Consider the following 23,502-nt stretch of genomic DNA (forward strand, 5'->3'; position numbering starts at 1 on the left):
AATATTCAAAATCATTCAGTAACATTTGTTATTGCATGTAGATACTGCGTGTTTACGAATGTGATTTTTAACAATAATGAGAAAATAAAGATAACACAATATATGGCAAGTTACTGTCCGCACTGTTCTTCATGGGCCGCTGCTAGTTCTTGGCCCTTTAGATGTTTGTTCAAACAGGTTTTTTTTCTGAATGCCTGGTCTGACTGAAGTTGTATCATTTTTCTGGCTTCTTTGGCTGCAGTATAATCTTTTTCGGGTGTGTCTGTAGGATTCTGGTTTTCCCGAGACGCCAGTTTTTCTTTGGGCAACCTTTGAATGTGGTCGCAATATCTCCGGACAAAATGAACAGAACACCGGTTTATCCACAGTCATTTCCCTTTGTTCTACTTGCACTGTTCCATTCTTTGCCCTCTTTTGATTTTGCAACTGCGCTACTCAGTTTCTGTTTTTGAACTTGAAAATATCCATCAGCTTTGCGCGGTGACAACCCCTATTAAACAGCATCCACAGCGTCTTAGCGGACGCTTTATAGTGCAGACCTGTCTTCATATGGACTTCTTGTATGCTTTTGCAAGACAGCTTAGAAGCATATGTACCACTGGCTTTAAAACTGGTGTCAGCAGCAGTTCTAGTCGTTCAAGAACGAGGAGTGGACAGAAAACGGAAAATAAATGAATGAGTAAATGAGTAAATAGATAGATAAATAAATGAAAAAAAATTTAAAAAATGGTGGTTATTTTTTGGATGGGCCAACTTGCCCCGGCCTTTCCTATTGTCCCGCAGTTTGTTGAACAGACTCGTTCAGAACAAAAAACTGTCGCGGACCTGTTTTCACTTCAGTGCCACAGGGTTTTCACAGACGCATTGCCCTGTGGTGCAATATTACCAACAAATCACGTTTAAAAAAGCTTGGAGACGAATCTCTTTCATCATATATAGATATGTCGGGTTTTGTCATGCAGGTCGAATGTTTTCTGTACCCGACTTTTTTTGTTTTGTTTTGATTTCATCTGTAAGTTCAAGACATTCAATGATTTCTCCATGTGGATAATGCTGACAATACACGTACATAGTAAGCAACCACATTCAACAGCCTGTTTTTCTGATTAAAAGATAAAAAAAAGAAGAAAATACATATAGGGGTGAAAAAAATGGAGGGGGGGATCGGAGAGATGCGAATACATACATGCGTTGGAAAAGAGGAGAAGAAATACTGGATAATCGATGTATTTACATACGAATGGGATTCAGTTACTCTGTAATGTTATACAGACTGCAGAATTACAACGCACTGTTTCCAGTTGGACCTGTACTGTCAGGATTTAACGACAGTTTGTAACATTAATGATGGACTCATTTCATTTTCACATTTTTAGTAAAGAAATTCCAAATATGGGGAGGACAAATAAAACAATCAATCTTTTGTGCAACTATTGTGCAGGTAGCAGATGGGGAGAAAGAACATACTCTAAGAACATAGGCTTTAGGCTTATATAGTGTCCAGGTGTTCTGAAAATACGCTTGAAAAGGGATTATTTTTGTTTATGTTTCACTGGTACAAATACTGTTTCGCTAATAATTAGTAAAAAGTAGCATCTGTGCGTATGCTTCGATCAAGTCCAAGAGTAACAAGACTTTTCGTTAAGTGCATGTTGAAAACATTTATACACCTTTCATTCCCCACTGCACTAATGCACTGCCAGAATTTCTGAGTTACTGGACAAGACCAAAACATATGGTCAATGCTGTCTTTGACAGCATTGGAAAAAATACACATGTTACTATCTAATAACCCCATTTCTTTCAAAATTGCATTTGTCCCAATACACTTATGAATAGTCCTCATTTGAAACCATTATTTTCATTTTTTGCATCACAAAGTTTGTCAGTACAGAAACCAATTCTTCCAGTCGTTTTCAACATCAAGTTTTTTCATCCCATTTTGCACAGCATTTAGGTGCGATATCATTCTCGATGAGAGAGTCGTAGTACAATCTGGATCCATTAACAACAGACATTAAAATCTTAAAAACGAAGTGATGAACTTATGCATTTATTATTATCTACTCTGATCTTAGTCTTTCGTATACATTCTGGTATGGTAGATCTGTAACCACAAAAAGTAACAAAATCAATATCCACACGATACATTTGCTTAAACTCTTCATATGGTATACATTGACCATTTTCTTTCAGAAAATGTGCTATAAAATGTACTCCTATATCTACAGACTTTCTAGAATCAATAATCCTTTGCCCTATTTGAATTATTTTATCATAGAATACTGGTTTAGAAAGGAGTTCTGATGAGTCTTTACAACATACTTTGTAGAAGTAAGTTTTGTAAGCTAAAAAAACCCCCTCCGTCCATAAACTAGTTGATGTCGGGAATGTCAAGACAATTTCAGGTCCATATTTATCAATATTTCTAAGCTGACGATATTTATGTAATGCAATTAGCTTCCATTTGTGGTTTATAGTGTGAATTTTTCTGATCCAGGCCAACTTTAATGCCACAGCAAAGGTTTTCTAGGGTCTGGCAGTCCAAGTCTTCCATTTCTACAAAAGAGAAGAGCACGATGGTCGAGTCTTTTCATCATCTGCTGTTCAAATATGGAACTCTTTGCGTCACCACGTATGTCACATCCCCTCACCGCCTTCCTTTAGATATAATCTCAAGACTTTCCTCTTCCAGCAGCATTTCCTCTTGACCCTCTCTCAATCATGAAAGTAGTTAGTTGATTGTGGAGGTATATTTGTAACGCTGTATTGTGTGTGCGTCGAATACGTGTATGTATGTATGTATGTATTGTACGTACGAGTTTGTATGCGCTTATATATGTTTATTGTGCATGGTTGTGAGTTGAGGACTGAGTGTGTTTCGTATGCGTGTGTGTGTGGATTGTAAAGCGCATTGTGCAATGAGGAAAGCGCTGATAAATGCCCAGTTATTATTATCATCATTGTTGTTATACTTTTGTGGACGGTTTTCCTACAAATTTTGTCTGTTTTCTTGTACCATACAAGCTTACAGCATATGTTATGTAAACTCTGTAAGAAAAGTTCAGGGAGGATCGGCAAAATTATTGCACTTGTTTTTCGTGGGTTCCTATATAAGCCTGATTTCGCACAAATATATCTAATACATTTATATATGTCTCAGATGGATTTATTTTTTTTATCACCTGCTAAAAGAAATTCGGTATCGTCAGCATATTGAGATATTTTGCGTTCTAAGTTGTTTATAATTATACCACGCATATCCTTACTTTCACGTATCATAATTGCCAATATTTCAACACACATCACAAACAAGGAGATATAGGGTCACCCTGTCTACATCCTCGCTGCACACTAAACCAAATAGAAATCTGACCATTGACTATGACGCAAGATTTGATGTTATAAAAATTTCCAATCCATTTACATAATTATGTCTTCTTGAAATCCAAAAGCCTTCAATACCTTCAACAGCTTTTTCAAATCTATGTTCAATAGTAGTCCTGGCAAATTATCATAATCTAAATAGGCTATTGTATCATAAATAAGTCGGATGTTATCTTCAATGTATCTATTTCGTATGAAATCTGTCTCATCATCATCAATAAGTCCTCTTTTTCAGAGAAGCGTAAGATACTGTTTATGACCTTATCTGCAGTAACAAACACATCTAAAAATAAATGATCAGAAAGAGAAAACTGCAAATCAAACAAAGGAACAGTGTCAACAGTTTCTCTGGCATATGGACTTCAAGCATACTCCTCTTTAACCTTTCTAATCTCTTTGTTTATTGCTTCTAGGTATGTCTTATCCTTTGATAATGAAGTATTAAATTTCCAAAACATGTTTCGTTTTACTATTTCCCCTAACTGTAATTCTATAAGAATATGTGAATGATGTGTTCTACATCCACATTCAATACCTGCGTCTTCAGTAAAGGTAATTACTGGATCTGGAATCAGAAAAAAATCAAGTCTAGCTTACTGAAACGGTTTACTTCCTTCCCCATGTATACCTTTGACAGTCAGGGTTTAAATCTCGCAATATGTCATTAAGTTCTATCTCAAGAATCATGTTATCAACTTTCTATCTACTTTTAGGATTATTGATATGCTTTTAATTACAATAGTCTCTAGATGGATCAAGAACCAAATTAAAATCTCCAGTTATTACTACATTACTAACATCAAAATCCATAACTTTTTGATTTAAAGGTGTATAAAAATCTGGGTCATCATTGTTTGGTCCATACACAGTCACTAAAAGAAAATCTATACCTCCAGTCTCAATAAGCACAGTGATATAATTTCCGCTATTTCCTTAACTGTGAATTCAAAATTTTTTGAAAAGTATAGCTACACCTCTTGAATTAGAGGTGAAACCGGGAAAAAACACCTTGATATCACCATTCTGATATCATATAATTTTCCATATTTTCTTCAAAATGGGTATCTTGCAAGAAGTAAAGAGAACATGCCATGCTTTTCAAATAGTGCTGCTTGAAAAAAACTTTGTCATGCGCGTGTGCACACAGGCTTTAGAGATGGTGATGACGTGAGGTGGAGAGAGAGGAGGGGACAAACTGAAAAGTTATTGAACCTTCGGGATGTGCGCTTTGTTTGCTTCAGTGTTGTTTGTTGTCGTTGTTCGGTGGCGGCGAGACAGCGGCAAGGCTGTTGATTCACAGCCGTTGAAAGACAAAAAAGAAAAAAAAAATCCGAAATAGGCTACATTTAAACGACACTGACATTCACCACTGGTTCAAACAACATTGTGTTCCTGGTGTTGTGTTGTGTGTCCTGTCCTGTTGTGGAAACGGACTGGCAGACCTCGATACTTTTTCGTGTACACATTCAGCTGTGTGCCTTCACGAAGGACAGTTCAAAACAAAGCTACTCTCTCCATTCTATCCCACTCCCCATTTCACTTAGTTACCCGTCTGCTAGCTGAAGACCAGGTCTTCTGTGGTGCACTCCAGTGACTCCTCACAGAGTTAATGAAGAAGACATTCCAGCTGAAGAGAAGGGCTATGCATAATTCACTACAAGTTATTTGTTTGTTTTTCAGGAACAGATAGGGAGAAGGAGAAGACAATGACAAATGTTTTAGTAAACCAGGCTTTTTGCCCTTGTCAAAGAGGTGAAGGGCTCACAAAGAGAGAGAGAGAGAGACAGACAGGCAGGCAGGCAGACAGGCAGACAGACAGGCAGGCAGGCAGACAGACAGACAGGCAGGCAGACAGACAGGAAGGCAGGCAGGCAGACAGACAGACAGGCAGGCAGACAGACAGGAAGGCAGGCAGGCAGACAGACAGGCAGGCAGGCAGGCAGGCAGGCAGACAGACAGGCAGGCAGACAGACAGGCAGGAAGGCAGGCAGGCAGACAGACAGGCAGGCAGACAGACAGGAAGGCAGGCAGGCAGACAGACAGACAGGCAGGCAGGCAGGCAGGCAGGCAGACAGACAGGCAGGAAGGCAGGCAGGCAGACAGGCAGGCAGGCAGACAGACAGGAAGGCAGGCAGGCAGACAGGAAGGCAGCCAGGCAGGCAGGCAGGCAGGCAGACAGACAGACAGGAAGGCAGGCAGGCAGACAGGAAGGCAGCCAGGCAGGCAGGCAGGCAGGCAGACAGACAGACAGGAAGGCAGGCAGGCAGACAGGAAGGCAGCCAGGCAGGCAGGCAGGCAGGCAGGCAGACAGACAGACAGGCAGACAGACAGGAAGGCAGGCAGGCAGGCAGACAGACAGGCAGGCAGACAGACAGGAAGGCAGGCAGGCAGACAGGAAGGCAGGCAAGCAGGCAGGCAGACAGACAGACAGGAAGGCAGCCAGGCAGGCAGGCAGGCAGGCAGACAGACAGACAGGAAGGCAGCCAGGCAGGCAGGCAGGCAGGCAGACAGACAGACAGGCAGACAGACAGGCAGGAAGGCAGGCAGGCAGACAGACAGGCAGGCAGACAGACAGGAAGGCAGGCAGGCAGACAGGAAGGCAGCCAGGCAGGCAGGCAGGCAGGCAGACAGACAGACAGGAAGGCAGGCAGGCAGACAGGAAGGCAGCCAGGCAGGCAGGCAGGCAGGCAGACAGACAGACAGACAGGAAGGCAGGCAGGCAGGCAGACAGACAGGCAGGCAGGCAGGAAGGCAGGCAGGCAGGAAGGCAGGCAAGTAGACAGACAGGAAGGCAGGCAGGCAGGCAGGCAGGCAGACAGACAGACAGGAAGGCAGGCAGGCAGACAGGAAGGCAGCCAGGCAGGCAGGCAGGCAGGCAGACAGACAGACAGACAGGAAGGCAGGCAGGCAGGCAGACAGACAGGCAGGCAGGCAGGAAGGCAGGCAAGTAGACAGACAGGAAGGCAGGCAGGCAGGCAGGCAGGCACACAGACAGACAGACAGACAGACAGACAGGCAGGCAGGCAGGCAGGTAGACAGACAGGAAGGCAGACAGACAGGCAGGCAGGCAGGCAGGCAGGTAGACAGACAGGAAGGCAGACAGACAGGCAGGTAGACAGGAAGGCAGGCAGGCAGGCAGGCAGGTAGACAGACAGGAAGGCAGACAGACAGGCAGGCAGGCAGGTAGACAGGAAGGCAGGCAGGCAGGCAGGCAGACAGACGGACAGACAGGCAGACAGACAGACAGACAGGAAGGCAGGCAGGCAGGCAGGCAGACAGACAGACAATGAATCAATGCCCCTCTGATAGAACGAAAAGCGTGTTGGAAGAAGCACTTGACTTGGGTCAAAATCAATCTTTCACCGTGTTTTTATTTCTCTACTAAGAAAACATATTGCTCTGGTGGAAGAGGTTTATTCAGAATGCGTCGGGTTGTTTGCCGCTACCGTCCGTCTTCCCGTCTGTCTGCCTATTGTTGTCTTTGTCACCCTGCTTCTCACTTCTTTCGTCTGTCTCTCTGTCTTTCTGTTTGTTGATCACTCTTCCTCTCTGCCTGTTTTCTGTCTGTCTATCCCGCTCACAGGACCTCGTGGTGTTTCATCTCATATGAAGACTAGCGCACAGGCCGACTGCTCAAAGATAAATAACTAGATTAACAAGGGAGCTTTAGTTGGTCTGTTCTCAGAAGTGCAAACGCTGCTCTCGATGAACGATCGTATAAATCACGCTGCGCAACATACATTTTATTATCATACTTCAGTTTCAGACTCAAATACAGAAAATCACTTACAACCTCTGTTTTTTCACCACCAATATAAAAATCAGGAAATGTTCTTACTTTACCCCGAGAGAAAATTATTACTTTATACTGATGTGGTTTCAGATTTAATTTCCATTTTCACAGTGCTGCCTCATGTGGCAGATGTGGTGTAGCGTATATGGTTTGTCCGAGCGCAGTGACGCCTCCTTGAGCAACTGAAACTGAAACTGAAACTGCCTCACTGCATTCAGACCAGTTATGTAAACCTGTGTTCGTCTCTGAGAAAACTGCCGTATCGTCTGCGTTCAGCAGAACAAATACAAGAAATCATCACAGTCCTGTTCACTCATGTTCATTCTCCCAGCCACACCCGGTTGTTGTCAGTCCATCCAGATCAAATTCCAAATGGGATAACGTTCAAAAACAGTGCGAACATGAAAGGGGGATGATTTTCTCCTTGTCTTACCCCAACATTTAGAGATAACCCCCCCCCCCCAAAAAAAAAAAAACAACAACAAACAAAACAAACAAAAACAAACAAAAAAAAACTTAGAAATTTCGTCAATAACCATAACAGATTTAGCGTCACCATACATGATCAAAATCACTTGCAAGATGTTGCCGTTTATACCACAACTCATCAGTTTTTGCCATAGAAACACTCTGTTAATCTTGTCAAAAGCCTTTTCGAAGTATAAAAAAAACACACAATGAGATATATTTCAATAACAAAATGATACTATATAAAGTAAACAGATGGTTTAATGTTGAAAAATCGCTTCTGAAACCAGCTTTTTTCCGCCTCAGTATACCCGTAGACTCGACATACAATTTAATACGCTCATTTGAAATGCATGTAATGACTTACCCAAAACAAGACAACATTGTGATACCACGATAAATAGTTGCATCTTCAGATGGACCTTTGTTTTTATTGATCGGTCTTATTACACCTCTAGTCCAGTCAGATGGAACCTTGTCAACAACACAAAAATGTATAACTTAACATATTGGTGTGTGTGTGTGTGTGTGTGCGTGTGTGTGTTTGTGTGTGTGCGCGTGGTTGCGTGCGTGTGTGCGTGTGTGCGCTGTTAATCAACAAATGAATTATGAATAAAAACGACAATCAGTTCCATCTGCCGTCAAACAACAACAGTATTCTTGAATCATGTATCGTGTTTTGTTTTGTTTTGTTTTGTTTTCTCTCAGTAGAAGCATGTTGGTTGGCTTCTGTGCTTGATCCATACGCATTTTTGTCTGCATTCCCGAGTGGCACATAATAGACACAGAAAAATCCAATTCCAGTTATTTTCCGACATGTTTGTTCATACATGTTTGTTCACCATACAAAAGCCTTCGCCTGTCAATGCAATGAAATTCAACCTGCATATTGGACAAAGACGAATGAGAAGCGGTTTGTAGTGCATTAGAAAGATGGCCGAAGTATGCTGAAATTATGCTGAATAAAATATGAGAGAGCGAGAGAGAGTGAAAGGGAGGGGGAAGGGGAGGAGGAATGGGAGGAGGAAGGGGAGGGGGAAGGGAAGGGGAGGGAGAAGGGAGGGAGAAGGGGGAAAGGAGGGGGAAGGGAGGGAGAAGGGGGAAAGGAGGGGGAAGGGAGGGAGAAGGGGGAAAGGAGGGGGAAGGGGAGGGGGAAAGGAGGGGGAAGGGGAGGGGGAAGGGAGGGAGAAGGGGGAAAGGAGGGGGAAGGGAAGGGGGAAAGGAGGGGGAAGGGGAGGGGGAAGGGAGGGAGAAGGGGGAAGGGGAGGGGGAAGGGAGGGGAAAGGAAGGGGAAAGGGAGGGGGAAGGGGGAAAGGAGGGGGAAGGGAGAGGGAAGGGAGGGAGAAGGGAGAAGGGGAGGGGGAAGGGAGGGGAAAGGAAGGGGAAAGGGAGGGGGAAGGGGGAAAGGAGGGGGAAGGGAGGGGGAAGGGGGAAAGGAGGGGGAAGGGAGGGAGAAGGGGGAAGGGGAGGGGGAAGGGAGGGGAAAGGAAGGGGAAAGGGAGGGGGAAGGGGGAAAGGAGGGGGAAGGGAGGGAGAAGGGGGAAAGGAGGGGGAAGGGGAGGGGGAAGGGAGGGAGAAGGGGGAAAGGAGGGGGAAGGGGAGGGGGAAGGGGGAAGGGGAGGGGAAAGGAAGGGGAAAGGGAGGGGGAAGGGGGAAAGGAGGGGGAAGGGAGGGGGAAGGGAGGGAGAAGAGGGAAAGGAGGGGGAAGGGAGGGGAAAGGGAGGGAGAAGGGGGAAGGGAGGGGGAAAGGAGGGGGAAGGGGGAAAGGAGGGGGAAGGGAGGGGAAAGGGAGGGGGAAGGGGGAAAGGAGGGGGAAGGGGAGGGGGAAGGGAGGGGGAAGGGGGAAAGGAGGGGGAAGGGAGGGGAAAGGAAGGGGGAAGGGAGGAGGACGGGGTGGAAAAGAAACAAAGGGGGCCAGGGAGAGACAGGTGTTTGTGGAAGGTGAGAATGTCACCTGGATAGTTTCACTCTTGTGGTCCAAACACACAGACCGCCATATCCTGAACCGCCGTGTCTGAGTGAATGTTCCCTATGGAGTGAATCAAAAACAAAATGATTTTGTTGTCTCGTTAAGAGATATTAAGTCTGGTCAAGTCTGTAATACATACAGATTACAGAGGTAACTGAAAAATTATTTTCAAATTGTATGACAAAATCACATCACCAACAATATCAGAGCAAAACAAGCCCGATAAAAACATAATTATTTTACACTATTTGAAGCGCGCGCATGCGCGCGCACGCACACACTCACACACACAACACAACACACACACACACACACACACACACACACACACACACACACACACTCACTCACTCACTCACTCACTCATCACACACAAAGACGCACTCACTCACACACACTTATGTTAATGACTTAATGACATGTAAATGTGAAATGTTTGCAGATGACACATCCCTACATTCAAGCAATTCAGACGCATGTAAGCTGACTGATGAACTGCAAGATGATATTCTGAAACTTAACGACTGGACACGATTGAATCACATGTCCTTAAATGCTCAGAAACGAAGTGCATGTATGTATGTGCACGACAAAAAAGACAAAGAATGAAACATCACTTCAAACCACTGTTGCTAAGCATCAATAAAATTGAAGAATAAAATGCTGGGTGTCATTATTGACAACGGTCTGTCTTGGACTCATCATACGAAATACTTAAGTAAACGTCTCTCCAATAGAATGCTTCAGCTAGCAAAAATTAAAAAAAGATCGTCAATGTCCATTAACGAAAGCTCTTCTTCTGTGCACATATTCTGCCAGTAATCGATTATGCATCAACTTTATGGGACAGCTGTAGCCTTTCAAACATGAAATTCATTCACCGTATTTATAAAAGAGCACTGAAAATAGCATTGTTAAAATCGAGCTCCCTGACCCTCCTAACAACTTAATATATTATCTTTTCACTACAGGATATACTTCAACAAAGCTGTTTGCGTGCATAATGTTATGTACGGGAATGCTCCAAAAAAGGTTGCAAACACTTTTAAAACTAATGAACACAGACACAGTCACATGCTCTGCATACCCAGACCAAGAAACAACCATCATGAAATAAAATCTTGACTTGACTTGACTTGACTTCACACACACACACACGCGCGCGCACGGACGTACGCACGCACGCATGCAAGCAAGCACACGCACACGAACGCACACACACACACATTATTATTGAATTGTTACTGTTAAATGTAATTGCATGTTAGTTATACCACCTTCCTCCCCCCCATGCCCCCCCTCCTTTTTTTTTTTAATTTAAAATTTTTATTTTTTTTAACGTCTAATATCACTGATAGTGAAAAGACGCTAAACTAAAGAACGAAAACACACACACACACACACGTGGAGGCAGTCACTACGCCCTGCCAGCCAGCCTTCCCCAAGACTCTGCCTACGCTGGACACCTGGACGTGAAGCAGGTGATGGAAGTGGAGGCAGAAGGGAAACTCGGGTTGGCACTGACGGGCTCACCTTTGTCTTTGTCAGACTTTCGGTCTGAGAGTCCTGGGTTCCAAACCCGGTCGTGATGCCTGGTGGGTTAATGGCGGAGATTTGTTTCCGATCTCCCGGGTCAAAAGATGTACGGACCTGTTGGTGCCTGAATCCCCTTCATGCATGATACGCTTGCAGATCAAATACGCACGTGAAACATCCCGAAATCCATGTCAGCGTTCGGTGGGTTTCAGAAACACGAACATACCCAAAGCATGCACCCCCTTCTCCGAAAATGGTATATGATTGCCTGCATGGCAGAGCAAACAGGTAACAAACTTTGCTGCTGCCGGGATCCATTGAGACACGATGGTAGGGCTGTTCACTGCTACATTTCTTTGCTTATTCTGGAGTGAAACCAGACTTATAAATACTAACACTTACAAGTTACAGTATTGGCCAGAAAGTTTTGTGCAGTTCTATCAAAAACGTATTCGTGAAGCGGACAACACTCAGGTCTTCCCACTGGAGCCTGTATGTGCTGTGATTGTGCATCACCTCTGGCTAGAAGAAGCCATTCGATGTGATATTGAGATGAATGTACTCAGCTTGATCTTTGGCTCAATTGATGACGTGGCCACGACAAGGACTTCCACTGGCTGACACGTAAGTAGTTTTCAAGCACAAATAAGACAGGCCAAAGGTTTCCAGGCCAGTGAAAGAAAGAGCGAAATGTCGCGTGCCTCGGGCTGTTTTTATTGCCTCATAAATGTCAGAGCAGCAGCACACTGCACACAGCCGTGTCGTTGTGACATACCATGGTGACTAGCTCCAGTTGTTCACGTTCCATACCTTTGTTCAGTTGAAAAGGATCAGGATAGTGGTGACCCTACATGCTACAATTCAGGGAAGTGGAATGAATTGGCAGTGAAGTGTATTCGTGTGTGTGTGTGTGTGTGTGAAGGGATGACGTGAGGTTTACGGAGCGAAAATAAAACTGGCATCCGGGTCACTGTCGACGTTTTCCAACTCGGTGAATGTGTGTGTGTGTGTAGGCGGGGGTTGGAGGTGGTATTTGCGGGCTGTGTCTGTGTGTGAGTGTTTGCGTGCATGGTTTTAAAAAAAGACGTTAAACTGAAAAACGAACGCTTCCACAAGATGTTTCGTAAGTTCATATTCACACACACACACACACACACACACACACGGACACACACAGATAAAGAGAAGGCACAGAGACAGAAAGAAAGGGAGAAAGAGGAAAGAGAGAAAGAAAAAAAAGATAAAGCCAGGTGGAGTGATACAGAGACCGACCATAAAATAAATAAGATGAAATAAAATAAAATGAAATATTACAAAATAAAATAAAATGAGATAAAGAAAATGAAACAAAACAGAATAAACACACTCTGGCAGCGAACAACAATCATTTCTGTCCACAAAAGACAGGTCTTCATCCGGAACACAACACCCTTCACCCACACAGCAACACAAGCAACTCTCAACACTTCATTGTCGGTTCAGCGACCACCGACAATAGAATATCAAGTTAAGAAGGAAAGAAAAAATAAAGAATAAACCAGACAAATGTGTCTGAACAAATGAAAGGAGAGAGAGAGAGGGGGGGTGGGGGTGCGGGGGGAAGCAGGTGATTATTTTTTACTTCGATGTGAGAGAGAAAATCGATTATTGTTTATTTCAATGTGTGTGTGTGTGCTTGAGACAGCAGGGGAGAGAGAGAACACACACACACATGCACTCACACACACATCTATGTATGTATATTCATGCATATGTATATTCATATATATATATATATATATATATATATATATTATGTGTGTGTGTGTGTGCGCGCGCACACACACACACAGGGGAGAGAGAGAGAGAGAGAGAGAGAGAGAGAGAGAGTAAGTAAGTAACTGAGTTAGTTCAAGCTCCAGTTTCTCAAGAAGACGCCTGCGTTTGGACAGATCCACATACGCTACACCACACCTGCAAGATGTAGACGAGACCAGCAGCATAACCCAACGCGCTTTGTCAGACCTTGAGTGCATGCATATATACGTGTTTATCTGTCACACTGGACTTTTTTAAATAGAATTTTGCAGAGGACAACACTGTTGTCACTGATTGTTTGTCAGTGCGCTTAGTGCATGCTGCACACGGGGCTGGGTTCATCGTCACCACAATGACCAGACGCTGTTTGATTTTCAGTCACACCTGGGCGAAAGGTCGAGACCGGGATTCGAACCAGGACCCTTAGGGATACTGTATTGGCAGATAAGCATGCTAACCATTGTATGTTCGTCCTCGGATGAGACAGAAGGGAAAACTAGAAAGTGAGTGAAGACAGAGGGTTGAGAGAAAAAGAAGGCACATAGAGAGGAAGGAAGAAAGGAAGAAAAAGATAGATCCAGGCAGAGACAGACGGAAACAGACAAAAAACAAAATAGAAGAAAACGCAATGAAATAGATTGAGATACGATAGAATAAAATTGAATGAAAAAATGAAATGAAATAAGATATGAATGAAAAAAGATACAATAATTTAGAATCTAACAGGCTGTACTCTCCGGGCAACACACTCCGCTACAACAGACCCTGAGAATCCTGTTGTGTCCACAATGACAGGATTTCATCCGGAACACTGCTGCACTGTCGCCCGTTGACAGTCACCCAACCACCGCTTAGGACCAGAATGACGATTCTGCGACCATCCACATCAGAAAGAAAGGAAGAAAGAAACTATTGTGTCCGAAAGGGGAAGAGAGAGAGAGAGAGAGAGAGAGAGAGAGAGAGAGAGAGAGGACACTTTTTGACACTTTGATGTCGTTAGCCATAAGATCCTCATGATATGGAATGTGTCAACGCACTTTCATTTCATAACAAAACTTTAGAACAAACGAATGAACTGTCTTGTATAACTTCTTTTTTTGTCACAACAGATTTCTCTGCGGAAAATCGGGTGCTCTCCCCAAGGACATCGTGTCCTACACTGAGAGCGCCATGCAGCACACGGGACCTCGGTTTATCGTCTCATCCAAATGACTTGTGTCCATACCATCACACAAATCAGTGCGCTCAGATTCTCTCGCTTCCTTGGCGGACGCGTTACGTCTAGGCCAACACTCCACATATGAATATGGTGATAGCAAATATCAAAACAAATCAAAGTTGTTTACTTGAAGAAAGTAGATAACTCTGTTCATTCATCCATCAATGAAACGGATTCAACAGTGTCAAATCTATCTAATCACGCAGTTTGTAAGTGTTTGTAGTTATTTTTGCCTAATCTTCAAAGCTTCTGACATAGATTTTGCCACCAAGTTTATCTCCTCGTGATCCTCTCTTGTTAACATGCTAAAGAGATCCTTTCTTTTTGCAATATCTATGGATAGAATTACAGATTTATTTTTCAAATCATCGTAAGATTTACAAAAATAAAATGAATTTCATCATCAACTGCAGACTTAGACAAAGGGCGTAGAGAATCTGTGGACGTACCTGGCGTATGGCATTAAAGTCAAGATCTAATATAAACTGTGCAAGCATTGTATAATGCCAATTGTTCGTTATGATAGTTGGGAATTTTTCAGTTTGGAATTTACTTTTAAATGAATGGAACCAGCTGTGCTTATCCTAACTGTCCATGTCTGAATGCCAATTAATTCTGTTGAAACAAATCAAGCAGGCTGGATTTTAATTCTGAAGTAAAAGTTTGCTTATACCCTACACCTTGACACATCCACACAACTGCGAAACCATTTTCTGACAAAACGTACCTTACACAAAAAGCTCAATTTTCTCTTCCTTGAGCGAGAGAGAGAGAGAGACAGAAAGAGAGACACAGACAGACAGACAGACTGAGGATGAGAGAGATTCAGAAAATGAACTCAGCGTGTGATTCTCGTTTATTTCAGTGTGAGAAGGAACATTTGTATTATTGCTAAAGAGAGAGAGAGAGAGAGAGAGAGAGAGAGAGAGAGAGAACAAGTTCGCACTGGGTGGTTCTTTGAGTACGAGTTCTGCTATCTTCTAATTCTGTTCCTTTGTTGTTTGTAGACGCTTATAGACTTCCATAGTTTTGACCTGTGTTTTGGGCGTTGAGAACTGAACCGTGACATGTGCATTGATCTGTCCGTCTGTCTGTCTGCCTTGTCTGTCTGTCTGTCTGTCACACACACACACACACACACACACACTTTCTTGATTTGCCTTTTCCTCTTCCTTCGTCTCATCATATCATCATCATCATTTTCTTCTTCTTTTCCTCCTACTTCTTTGTATTAGTATCAGTATTGATATATGCTTATGTGTGTGTTTTCCTTTATCAAAACGAATCTTTAAACAAACATGTTTATGCCTTTATCATTAACTGTTGTATAGTGTGGAGCCTGTCTTGGGCAAGGGTTGGATAAAAATAACGAAAGTAAAAAGACATTCACATCTCTGCGATCCCTGCTCACCAGGCTACAGTCCGATAGTCCGACGTGTCAACAGTCCGACTTTCATTCGTCCGACTTGTCGATAGTCCGACGTGGCAATGGTCCGACTTGTCGATAGTCCGACGTGGCAATGGTCCGACTTGTCGATAGTCCGACGTGGCAATGGTCCGACTTGTCGATAGTCCGACGTGGCAATGGTCCGACTTGTCGATAGTCCGACGTGGCAATGGTCCGACTTGTCGATAGTCCGACGTGGCAATGGTCCGACTTGTCGATAGTCCGACGTGGCAATGGTCCGACTTGTCGATAGTCCGACGTGGCAATGGTCCGACTTGTCGATAGTCCGACGTGGCAATGGTCCGACTTGTCGATAGTCCGACGTGGCAATGGTCCGACGAAGCACCAGTCCGAAAAGCCGCTGTGCTTGAATGTATAATCCGACGTAGCAATGGTCCCACGTGGTAATATTCCGAATGTTTATTATTAAATTGAATACGTAATGGTTTTATTAGTAGTAGTATTATACTTCAAGGTTTCTTTCTTTTATGTGGCATGTCATTTGTTTGTTTTTGAGCTGTTATATCAATATTTTCAAGTCACACATATCTGTCTGTCTTTCTCTCTGTCTTGACTGTCTGTCTGTCCCTCTCTCCTCCTTCTCTCTCTCCCCCTCTCTCTATATATGTATCATCCGTTCAGTTTTGTCACCCGAGGCATATTCCGAGATTATGCCCAGTGGCATGATCACGCTGACAGAAAGACAGATAAAACTTTCTGAATACACACTACAGATTTGCAATGAAAATGTTTTTAACACTTGAATAACTTCACATATACCAACACGTGCGCGCATATAATTTTATGGATACAGACACACACTCGCACGCCGCCCACTCCGCACACATACATGTACACCCACACACACACACGGACGCACGCACACAGACACACACACGTACACACATACACATACACGCTGATGTTTATATATATATATATATATATATATATATATACATGTATATATATAAATATATATATATATATATTTATATCCATCTATCTATATACACAACTGCGCGCGTCACATGCCTAAATGTATAAGTACTTATAATATTTATGAACACGAACTCAATGTACAACATACTAGTTGTAGACAGTTGTACAATGGCTTACGGATGTACATGCTGACTTTAAACAAGAAAACAGACACAGACAAAGACACACACACACGCGCACACACACACGCACACACACACACACACACACACACACACACACACACACACACTCATTCACTCACTCACTCACACACACACGCAACCACCACCACCACCATCATCACCAACACACACACACACACACACACACTGAGTAGACCTTTAAAGGCACAGGCAGAGAGGGGGAGGGAGATGGATAGCGAACAAGCGAAGGACCGAACGAGAAAGAGAAGGGGGTCCGGTGGAGAGGGGGCGGGGGGCAGACACACAGACAGATAGGGAAGTATGTAGGCAATTACACACAGGTTTTCATACATTCTAAGAGCAGCGGAGTGGGCGGTGGGCGGAATGAGAGACAGAGACAGAAACTGAGACAGACAGAGAGGGGAAGAGAGGCAGATCACAGAGAGAGAGAGAGAGAGAGAGAGATGCAAACAATAGATCCATAATATCAGGCACTCTGTCAGACAAAAAGAAAAAAAAAGTGTGTTGGATCGATGACACGTCGGTCTATTGCCTTGTCAGATCATTGGTACGTCGGATCATCGCCACGTCCGACTTTTAAACGTCGGACTACTGCTGCGTCGGATTAAAATCGTCGGGCTGTTGACATGTCGGTCTCTCGAGGTGACACCGCTCATCTTACGAATCTGCTCTGTGTCTCTCTGTCTCTACCCCCCCCCCCCCAACCCCTCTCTCTATCTATCTATCTATTTATCTATCTATCTCTGCGTCTCAGATTGAGAGGGAGATAAGACCAGACAAGACAAATCTTTCTTTTTTATTCGAGGATAATGATAATAGAATAAAATAGAATATGTCTTTGTTACCAAATGTACTGGTTCTGGATATGCAATTCCTGCTTTGAAAATTGAAAAGTCATATCATATTGGAAAGGACTTCTCAATTTTTACAGCTGAATTAATTGCCATCCTTATGGCATTAACATATCTAATTGATCTGCCCCTAAACTTGATTAATGTTTTATTTTGTGTCGATTCAAGATCAGTTCTGTTTTCTATCAAATCAGGTTGTACGAACATTAATTATAACATCATTTTTGAAATAAGATTTTTGATTCACTGTATTCAAATGAGAGGAACTAATATTGAAATGTGCTGGATTCCCTCACACTGTGGGCTTTTCTCTAATGAACGTGCAGATCATCTTGCAAAGTTTGGAGCTAAAAAAGCTTTGAATGCAATTGAACTTTCTCATCGTTTATCATCATCTGAAATGTGTAATATCGTTGAAAGAAATATGCAGAATTCCTTTATGTCTTTTGAAGTTAACACTTGTGCCTTATTAAATGCTAAAAGAACTGGCAGGGCTGTTAAGAGCATGGCACTTAGGTTATTACTAAATGCCCCATACACAAAATATTGTGAAAATATTGAATGCAAGGGACGTTTAACGGTAGAGCACGTTTTAACCCGCTGTTTAGTAATGAAACCTTTTTTGCCTCCAGAAATTACGGAACACGTGTTACCAGTTTTAAATGTTAACATTTTTTGGAACAAGTTATATATTTCAAACTTTTAAAAAATTAAATTATTTTTTTTCTTTATATTAAAGTTAGCTAGTTATGTGTTAAATAGTCCAGTTGGCTGTTTATTGTAGGTCCCCACATGAACCTCTTTTCAAATAATAATCTACAGAAGTAGTGCATACAATATTTGATTATTGATCTTTTTGGTCCTAATCCCGTTTCCCACATCCCCCCACCCTTCCAATATTATGTTTTTTCTTTCTCCAATCACTGACACTCACCTTCTCCATTTTAGATTTTGTACTCTATCTTTTCCACATTCTGTTCTCTCTCTCTCTCTGTCTGTCTGACTGTCTCTTAGTCCCCCCCCCCCTCCCCCCCCTCCCCTCCACCTCAACCGCCCCCCTTTTCATTCGAATATACAGAAATTTCGATTTCTAATTAATACTAACAATCATCATTATGATAGGAATGATAATAATCCAAACAATAATAATAATAATATCATTAATTTTCAGTCTAATATCATCATCTTAGATGGACAGACTATAAATAAATAAACGAACTACCGGGGTCACAAGGAATATTGGGGTCAGTGAGATGAGTGAGTGAGATAAGCATCCTTGATCTATTTTCTGAACCAATTGCCGGCGAAAGAGAGGGAGGGGAAAAGAGAAAGGGAGGCAGAAACAGACAGAAAGAGACAGACAGACGGACAGAGTCAGGTGATTATGTATCGATTATGTTTATCAGTTATCCATCAAAATCAGGTGCACCAGCCGAGCCAGTGAAACGCCACAAAGGGAGAAGGAAATAGAATCCATCATGGAAGCAGCTTCTCTGTCTCCCACTTCTTTCTCTGTGTGCCTGTGTCGGATGGCATGGCACAGAACAAACAGGTGGGTTTTTTTTTCTCGTTTGGACCATTTATATTGTCTGGAAACATATACAGACGCCTGAAATTGACCGCCTGCCAAACTTGTAGTCGGTGACAATTTTGGCAGGCAGGGAGGCGCTGTAATCAACCTGTCTCTAACATTGATATGGACACACACGTGCATACGTACATACATACAGCATGAAAGCAGAGACACACAAAATGATAGTGTTTTAAATAATGTTGGTACAGAAGCGAATTCAGACCAGTAGTTCATTCTATAAAGTAATGATGCCAAACCGTCCTAAATTTGCGGCACAGGGCGACAAATTTCGATTCTGGCGACAATGTGGGGAACCGATGCCTGCCAAGATCATTGTCGCCGGCGACATGGTTTGCAGGCGAAAAACTGAGGGGCGTTACAACAGGGCATCTTGTTTTGACTCTGTGGCGTTTGCTGTCCGCTAATGGATTTCCACTGACCCGTGTCGTTTATTTTGGATGGGCCGATTAAGCGTGCTCTCTCTCTCTCTCTCTCTCTCTCTCTCTCTCTCTCATTGTGTACTTAGTGCTTGTTCCTTTTCCCTCAATAGAAAAGGTTTCGATTTTCATTCGGATTTGTTCAAGTTTAGATTTAAAAAAAAAATCTACCTCAGTTCAATCAAAAGACTATTGTCTGCTCCAAACAATCATCAAAGAATGAGCATTCAATAAGAAACCTGTAGGTTCATTTTTACAAAGCATTCTAGTTTCGATCTGTATTTGTACTTGAAATGTCTATGGTAGACTGCTCATACCAAAGAACTGACAATGTGTTTAATGATTGTTCAGTTGCATCCCATTATCAGGGACAATAGTCTGTACATGATTAATCTCTCTCTCTCTCTCTCTCTCTCTCTCTCTCTCCCTCGTTCTTCACCTGACCTGAGGGGAATACAGATTTGAATCTCCCTGTCTTTCTTTGGGCCACTGGTCCGTGCCCATTGATCTCCCAGCACATGCTCCTTTCTTTCCCTTTTTAAGTAGATGTGGTGTAGCGTATATGGATCAGTCCGCACGCTTTGGATCCTCCTTGGAACTGGAACCTAAAACTGAATTCCCACAAAGATTCAAATGAAAAAGGAACACTGCACTCCACCACTTTCCAGAACCACAGATGACAGAAAAAAAAAAGCTGAGAGGAAGAAACTAAAGTGCCGGCAGCAGTGTTAGTGGGGGTGAGACGGGATGGGTTGGTGGGCGGTGTAGTGCAGTGTTGGTGAGGGTGAGACGGGATGGGTTGGTGGGGTGTAGTGCAGTGTTGGTGATGGTGAGACGGGATGGGTTGGTGGGCGGTGTAGTGCAGTGTTGGTGATGGTGAGACGGGATGGGTTGGTGGGCGGTGTAGTGCAGTGTTGGTGGGGGTGAGACGGGATGGGTTGGTGGGCGGTGTAGTGCAGTGTTGGTGGGGGTGAGACGGGATGGGTTGGTGGGCGGTGTAGTGCAGTGTTGGTGGGGGTGAGACGGGATGGGTTGGTGGGCGGTGTAGTGCAGTGTTGGTGATGGTGAGACGGGATGGGTTGGTGGGCGGTGTAGTGCAGTGTTGGTGATGGTGAGACGGGATGGGTTGGTGGGCGGTGTAGTGCAGTGTTGGTGATGGTGAGACGGGATGGGTTGGTGGGCGGTGTAGTGCAGTGTTGGTGGGGGTGAGACGGGATGGGTTGGTGGGCGGTGTAGTGCAGTGTTGGTGGGGGTGAGACGGGATGGGTTGGTGGGGTGTAGTGCAGTGTTGGTGAGGGTGAGACGGGATGGGTTGGTGGGCGGTGTAGTGCAGTGTTGGTGATGGTGTTGACGGTGCCGCCATCAATCGATGAAGAAAAGAGGCAGAGAGAGAGAGAGAGAGAGAGAGAGAGAGAGAGAGAGAGAGAGAGGTGACGAATAGTTGATCGATTCAGCTGATTGATTGATGGTTTGACAACGTGTCTGATCGGGCAAGCGCTTATTTTAGCACCTTGTACCACCCCCCTTCTTCCGCATCGCCACTTCTAGCTTCCTGCCCTCTCCACCCCCTTTCTCTTGAGAGAATGTGCCACACAGTTGTATGCCACACGGCAGCTCGGCCTCAGCCTTATGACAAGCTTCCAGACCACCACTCTGAGGGTCAAGTGAAAGGGGGAGTGGAAATCAGGATCGTATATGAGACTCGAACCCGTGCGCACACACTTCCTTGTAGGCCCATTACCACTAGGCCACTGCTACTGAAACAAATATAGCCACTCATGTGTGTGTGATGGTGGCGTTTACTCACTTTTGGTTTTTGTTTGTAGTTGTTTTTTTGTTGTTGTTGTTCTTGTGGTTTGTTAGTTTTGTTTGTTTATTTATTTTGGTATGATTGTTTTTGTGTTTTTCTTTTCTGCATTATTTCTCTCGTGTTTATTTGATTGTTTCTGGCCTTCGATTTTTGTTTTGTCTATTGTTGCTGCTGCTACTGTTGTTGTTGTTTTAACTGAGCAATTTCACCGAAGAAATAAAGAAACTAACCACACACACACACACACACACACACACACACACACACACACACACACACACACACACACACGCACGCACGCACGCACGCACGCACACACGCATGCACAGACACGGATACACCAACATGCGCGCGCGCGCGCGCATACACACACACACACACACACACACAAAGCAACAAAAAAATCTTTCTCTTATTTCTTTTTTATGACCTGATAAGATGAGAAAGAAAGGGATGAGCTGGACTATGAAAAAAGGAAGAGAGAGAAAATGAAAATACAAAAGAGTAAATATTCATGGACAGTTTAGGTATACGGGGAACATTTGATGTCCTTTGGGATCTAAATGGATATATATACAGCTCTTTTTCTTTCTTTACCATTTTTATGTTTCGGTAATTCTCTTCCCTGTATGTATTTTATGTATATCTATATTTCTCATTATCTATTTCCTCCTGTTCCCTCCTCTTCCTGTGTCTCCCTCTACCTCTCGGACCTTCCCACCCAATCCACCCTCCATGTCCTCTTCACCCCCTTTCATTCCTTTTCCCTCTTCGTCTGTAAAGACACACACACACACACACACACACACACACACACATATATATATATATATATATATATATATACGCGTGCATGCGTGATCCTGTGATCTTCCATTTCTCTCCAACACCCTCCCCCTCTCCCTCTCTGCTCCTTCCCTGCCCCATCCCACTTCGCACACAATGGAAGTAAAACAATCGGAAGAAAAGCTTTGCCTTGTCAATCAGTGGAATGCTCCCTTCTCCCCCACCCCCACTCTTTCTCTCTCTTCTCTCATCCCCGGCTCTCTGTCTCCCGACCTCTCTCTGTCTTTCCCTCTGTCTCTGTCTCTTTCTCTCTCCGACCTTAACCCCTCTCTTTCAGTCTCTCTGTCCTGTCATTTTCCTCCCACTGGGCCCCACATTCTCTGTGTCCGTATCTCTCATTTCTCTGCCTTTCTGTTCTCACGTCACCCCTACCCCTCTGTCTCTTTACCCCATCCTGACAGGTCAGCAATGGGAGACAATCGAAAAAGACGTTAACTTTGCAATGAAATTATTCTGATTTTCTCCTTTTTTTTATTGATGAAAAACGTAAGAATAATTACGTTATAAGAGCGAATTAAGTTGTGTATAACGTTTGTTTCTTGTTGTTGTTTATCTTATTTTCATGTGTGTGTGTGTGTGTGTGTGTGTGTGAATCCTAAAGCTAGGGAGACATTTAAGGTTGGATTGAAAAAAATGTGTTGGGGGTGACGATGGTAATGACCCCAGAGACGAGTTGACGTCGATATTCGTTGACGTCAGCAACAGTGAACGAAGGCTGGTACGAGAGGGAGGACGGGGGTTGCTGAATTATTCATTGCTGGCTTTGTATTTCTGATTGCTACAGTTTTTATCCTCACGACAAAACTGTCAACGTTTATTTCGTTTTTGTCCTGGGAGAGCGTGTCGCCGTAACCTGGTGCCAACATTTTGTTCTTTAAAGTATTATCTGTTTGTTGAAATCAATGCACCTAAATATTTCAGTGCTGGTTTTTGCTTTATTTTAATTTACTTCTTTATTTTCACTGTCATATTTTTTCATGTTTTGTTGATTGGGGTTGCTTGTTTTTATTTTTTCTTGTTCGAAAAAACAAAAACAACAACAACAACAACAAACAAACAAACAAACAAAAACCCTTTGATTCCGCGTTCCGATATTCCGATAGTTGTGTTCTGTTTGCTTTCTTTCTTTCCTTCTTCTTTCTTTCTTTTTCTGTTACTGGCACGTGCGCTAAGTGAGTTCCGCTCAAGGACCCTGCATGGTGTATTTACTCCAGTTCTCTC

At 43.4% G+C, this 23,502-nt stretch overlaps 1 protein-coding gene across 2 annotated transcripts in view; it reads left to right on the forward strand.

Annotated features, from left to right (window-relative positions):
• Positions 1–23,502, forward strand: part of LOC143290157 (UPAR/Ly6 domain-containing protein qvr-like) — a 237,226-nt gene that overhangs the window by 201,783 nt on the left and 11,941 nt on the right. The window lies entirely within an intron of this gene.

The sequence above is a fragment of the Babylonia areolata genome, chromosome 15 (assembly GCF_041734735.1).
Source record: "Babylonia areolata isolate BAREFJ2019XMU chromosome 15, ASM4173473v1, whole genome shotgun sequence".
In the NCBI taxonomy this organism is placed as follows: Eukaryota; Metazoa; Mollusca; class Gastropoda; order Neogastropoda; family Buccinidae; genus Babylonia; species Babylonia areolata.